Genomic DNA, 6,248 nt, shown 5'->3' with positions numbered 1-6,248 from the left:
AACTTGATATATTGCAATTCCTACAAGCATATATTCCTCCCTCATAATAATTTTCAGTAGCATCATGAATGAATTCAACAATATAACCAGCACATAAAGCATTATTTTCATGATCTACCAGCATAGAAATTTTACTACTCTCCACATAAGCAAATTTGTTCTCATCAATAGTAGTGGGAGCAAACTCAACAAAATAACTATCATGTGATTGAAAATTAAGATCAAGATGACAAGTTTCATGGTTATCATTATTCTTTATAGCATACGTGTCATCACAATAATCATCATAGATAGGAGACATGCTTTCATCATAATAAATATTCTCATCAAAACTTGGGGGACTAAACATATCATCTTCATCAAACATAGCATCCCCAAGCTTGTGGCTTTGCATATCATTAGCATCATGGATATTCATAGAATTCATACTAACAACATTGCAATCTTCCTCATCATACAAAGATTTAGTGCCAAACATTCTATAGATTTCTTATTCTAGCATTTGAGCACAATTTTCCTTTCCATCATACTCACGAAAGATATTAAAAAGATGAAGCGTATGAGGCAAACTCAATTCCATTTTTTTTGTAGTTTTCTTTTATAAACTAAACTAGTGATAAAACAAGAAACTAAAAGATTTGATTGCAAGATCTAAAGATATACCTTCAAGCACTCACCTCCCCGGCAACGGCGCCAGAAACTACTTGATGTCTACTACGTAACCTTCTTCTTGCAGACGTTGTTGGGCCTCCAAGTGCAGAGGTTTGTAGGACAGTAGCAAATTTCCCTCAAGCGGATGACCTAAGGTTTATCAATCCGTGGGAGGCGTAGGTTGAACATGGTCTCTCTCAAATAACCCTGCTACCAAATAACAAAGAGTCTCTTGTGTCCCCAACACACCCAATACAATGGTAAGTTGTATAGGTGCACTAGTTCGGCGAAGAGATGGTGATACAAGTGCAATATGGATGGTAGATATAGGTTTTTGTAATCTGAAAATATAAAAACAGCAAGGTAGCAAGCGATAAAAGTGAGCGTAAACGGTATTGCAATGCTAGGAAACAAGGCCTAGGGTTCATACTTTCACTAGTGCAAGTTCACTCAACAATAATAACATAATTGGATCACATAACTATCCCTCAACATGCAACAAAGAGTCACTCCAAAGTCACTAATGGCGGAGAACAAACGAAGATATTATTGTAGGGTACGAAACCACCTCAAAGTTATCCTTTCTGATCGATCTATTCAAGAGTCCGTAGTAAAATAACACGAAGCTATTCTTTCTGTTCGATCTATTATAGAGTTCATACTAGAATAACACCTTAAGATACAAATCAACCAAAACCCTAATGTCAGCTAGATACTCCAATGTCACCTCAAGTATCCGGTGGTATGATTATGCGATATGCATCACACAATCTCAGATTCATCTATTCAACCAACACAAAGTACTTCAAAGAGTGCCCCAAAATTTCTACTGGAGAGTCAAGACGAAAACATGTGCCAACCCCTATGCATAGGTTCATGGGCGGAACCCGCAAGTTGATCACCAAAACATACATCAAGTGGATCACCTGATATCCCATTGTCACCACAGATAAGCACGGCAAGACATACATCAAGTGTTCTCAAATCCTTAAAGACTCAATCCGATAAGATAAATTCAAAGGGAAAACTCAATCCATTACAAGAGAGTAGAGGGGGAGAAACATCATAAGATCCAACTATAATAATAAAGCTCGCGATACATCAAGGTCGTGCCAAATCAAGAACACGAGAGAGAGAGAGAGAGAGAGAGAGAGAGAGATCAAACACATAGCTACTGGTACATACCCTCAGCCCCGAGGGTGAACTACTCCCTCCTCGTCATGGAGAGCGCCGGGATGATGAAGATGGCCACCGGTGAGGGATCCCCCCTCCGGCAGGGTGCCGGAACAGGGTCCCGATTGGATTTTGGTGGCTACAGAGGCTTGCGGCGGCGGAACTCTCGATCTATTCTGTTCCCTGATGGTTTTAGGGTATATTGGTATATATAGGAGGAAGAAATACGTCAGGGGAGCCACGAGGGGCCTACGAGGGTGGAGGGCGCGCCCAGGGGGGTGGGCGCGCCCCCCTGCCTCGTGCCTTCCTCGTTGATCCCCTGACGTGCACTCCAAGTCTCCCGGATTGCTTTCTTTCCAAAAATAACTTTCCCGAAGGTTTCATTCCGTTTGGACTCCGTTTGATATTCCTTTTCTTCGAAACACTGAAACAAGGGAAAAAACAGAAACTGGCACTGGGCTCTGGGTCAATAGGTTAGTCCCAAAAGTAATATAAAAGTGCATAATAAAGCCCATAAACATCCAAGACGGATAATATAATAGCATGAATACTTCATAAATTATAGATACGTTGGAGATGTATCAGCGAACGTTTGCCAGATATGATTTACGGACACATGCATCTCACGCACACACGCACCCTCATGAGTCACGACTCTCCCGAGTCCTCTCGCACCCACCATCTATCTATAGGTAGACGTCACACACATATGTGCTCTTCACACCCTACCCTTAGAACTTCTAAAAAATAAAAGACGTCGCGCACCTTTTATTTTAACTCACACGTCACACACTTATAATATTACTCTTGTGGTGAACATTCTTTGGGCGTGGTATATTGTACTATCACGAAGAGAACCGGTGCACGCACGCACTAGTTCTATCACACCCACTTGCAGGTAAAAGTAGGAGCGCATTTTTTTGAAGCTGGGAGCACATTTGTTTACAAAGAGGCATCACAATTGACATTTTGACTAGTCTAGTTTTCAACTTGATGGAGGGTCAGGGACCGCACGTGAATGATACAGTATTGTGCGCCCTGGATGCGGTGGCACGTTATTGATCGAGTTTTATTTTTACTTGAACTTTAAATGAAAATAGTGGTTCGCACGTATTCAATTTAATAACGGTTGGACAACAAAATCACTCCACTACATATATAAGAAGGAGCCTCGGCGCCTGCTTTACTAGGGTTCCTCTCTAATACTCTCTCATGCTCTCCAGACCTAAGAAAGACATAGGTGGCCACACTCTCTCTCTCTCTGCTCACGGCTGGTCACAAATCCGGCCGGACCACCTCGATAGGGCAGGGGTGTAGGTGCATCGTTCACGTAGTCGCCGGCGGCGAGGGAGGAGACCAATATTTGCCCGCGCGTCCCGATCGGCGGCCGTGCCGTTCTCTCTGAGACACGCTGACTAGGGAGGGCCTTCGACCCCTTCTCCTCCCTGCGGTATTGCGGCCAAGATGCAGCCTCCCGACGCCGTCTTTGCCACATGCCGACGACCCTCAGGTATATATTCCTTCGAAACCTACCTTGCTCTACTGCCCCAGCTCCCCACGTGGCTGCGTGTGGATCCTTTTCTACTTCCGTCAGCTGTTCCAAAGCCACCTAGACATTTACTATTATTAGAGGTAAAGCTAGTTCATACAGTCGAATCTAAGAGTTGGTTCAAACAGGGAAGAAAGTGGGAAAGCTGTAGCATGAATCTAGGACTTTGTTCTAAGAGGAAATGGGGGAAAGTAGTAGATACTGGCTACCCAACCGGTCTCTTGGCTGAAAAGGCGAAGAAAGCGTGGTGGATGGCGAAGGGTGGGGGGAAGTGGACCTGTCTCCTAGTCGAAAAAGGAAAGAAAGTGAGGGGTGTTGGCGGACAACGCAAACGAGAACGAGCAGGTCTAGATTTCCTATGCTCACATAGGAAAATGACGTCGAGGAGATAAAAAATGGGACAAATGCAGACATGCTGCCTGAGTGTTTGCTGCTCTCGGCAACCACATCTGCCTCACCACTTTATGCCCCTGCTGTCCCTACACCCATATCGCTACCGTTAATGTCACATGAAGCATTAAGCAATGCCACCTAATGTCACTATTAAGTAATGGTCTAGAGCCGTCGATAAATTGAAGTAATGCCACCTAATGTCACTATTAAGTAATGATCTAGTGCCGTCGATAAATTGAAGCAATGCCACCACCATTTTATGAAGTGCTTATGTCTTGCTTTATTTCCCATGGATTGTGTGTTTTCAGTTACACTTAAATCTCACACCGCTAACATTGCTTCATCCCAGTGGAACTGCACAAATTTGATTGCACATTTACTGACCATGTGCTACTCTCATGACAGTAATACTAATGCTATTGTTCTGCATGTTAATCTAGTGGCAGTGTTGATGTGATGTGATGCTACTTACTTAAGGGCACTTTCATACTGTCAATGTAATGCCAATTATAACACAATAGATGCTGCTGTTAATCATATGCCACTGCAAATAACTGTCACTGTTTAAATAACCGTATTTCATATTTGCACAAACAGGGATGTCTGTCTCCATATCATTTCTATTTGTGCAATCAAAAGTACACACCTCAATTTTAGTAGAACTGCACAAAATGAGATTGCTATTCCTAGCTGTCGTCGTCTAACCACCCGTCTTCCAGGTCTTCCTGCATTGGTAGTAACTAGGTAGAATGACCAAAGCAATCTAAAAGAAGCTGATTCGTACGTTTTACTTCCTGATTGGAGTGCAGGGACGAGCGAAAAAACTGCATCCTAGTCGGGAATGCACTTTCTCCCAGTTCATCCATGGACCGAGGACTAGCTGGCACGGCTGCATGGAGGTTTTTTGGACAGGTGCGCAGACAAGAGGCATTGTGGTCTGCTTATTTCTGCAAATAGCGGTGCTTAAATTTAGTGGAACTGCACAAGAAGTTCAGATGGTCAGTAGGCTGCATTGTTCAGTTCAACATTCCAACTGAGAACACAATTATAATTGGTTATTCTGGAATGAGAGAACCTAACCCTGGATGGTGGCAATAAGAAAAACCAGAGTGAGCTCCAGGAAATTAAAGCCTACCTAGGGTGGCCCTTTGCTCAGAGAAGCCTTGCTTGATTTTTTCCTAATTTGTAAACCTTCTCACAAATTTTTCTTTTGCTGTGAACTAGTATATCTTTGTTATGTTCTATGAATCATTGTGATGTATAAAATTTCTTAACTTATGCTTTTCAAGTATGTTATGAAGCTGAGTTTAATGTGAATGTTCCACATGAACGCTGGACTAGCGTGTGAACGTTTGGAATTTACATTGTGGCCTCCGTTAACTGCATGAACCACTGTAACAAGATATGTAGTTGCTTATATGTCAGATAGCAGATTATTGATTGTTACTGGTCGATAGCCAACTTTTCTAGTGTTGAAGCGAGCTGAGCCAATGTGTCGTGTTTTGAACAACTGCTTACAAGTGGGTTAGCACCAACAGTGTTTACAAGTACTTAACCAGCCTTATGTACCCTATGTATACGTCAGCGCACAGTTCTCGAACGAGTACTCTATTTCATCAAACACACACTGCTCGTATGATAAACCGTGACAACTTATGTCTTACCATGCCATATTACATGAAAAAACTAGTGACGACGCATCTGTTTCAGCAACAATTAGGATGGTTCTCACATGATTCACGGGCACACAAAAGTAGAAGCAGTTCCCAAAGACGGATTCAAACAGAGTACTAGGCCCAGAGGGCTCGATAATAGGCAAGGTTTGGATAATTAGACACAATCCAAACTACTATTAAACACTAGCTGGGGAAACTATTTCATGCCTCGATCTAATTTGGGATGGACACAAGACGGACCTTGCCATGAACAACATCGAGGATGTCCGGCAGCAGCTCAATCCTGTGAACCTTCCTGAAGATAACCTTGTGGTCTTGCCACTCATAAACTTGTTTGTGGAGGCATGCCACATCATCTTCCTGCGTAAGCTTGACAAGAAAAGTATGCCTCACAAACGAAGGAGTAGCTTTGAACTTCTTATGCTTCAGTACACCTTGGACAACACACCTGACAACAGTGAGGCTGGAATACATCTCGACATTGTTATAAGTGCAAATGGCTTCTAGGATCCAACAGCCTAAGAACTTTGTTTTCCCAGTGCGTATATTCAGGTCATCCACCTCATAGCGAATTACATCTACAACCACACAATCCTTGTCTGCATCAGGGCTCTAATTAAAACAGAAACAAATTCTGAATTACATTCCAATATAAGAAACACAAGTTATTTAAACCACTATGTAGAGTCAAAAGTATGCATGACAGGGAAGGTAGCATGGCATCGAAGCTAATAAAATTTGCATTATTTATCACCATATACTTAGATGAAAAACCACAATCGAGATCGGCAAAGAAGAAAATCACC

The sequence above is a fragment of the Triticum aestivum genome, chromosome 7D (genome assembly GCF_018294505.1).
Source record: "Triticum aestivum cultivar Chinese Spring chromosome 7D, IWGSC CS RefSeq v2.1, whole genome shotgun sequence".
Classification (NCBI taxonomy): domain Eukaryota; kingdom Viridiplantae; phylum Streptophyta; class Magnoliopsida; order Poales; family Poaceae; genus Triticum; species Triticum aestivum.
This window is presented reverse-complemented; position numbering follows the sequence as displayed.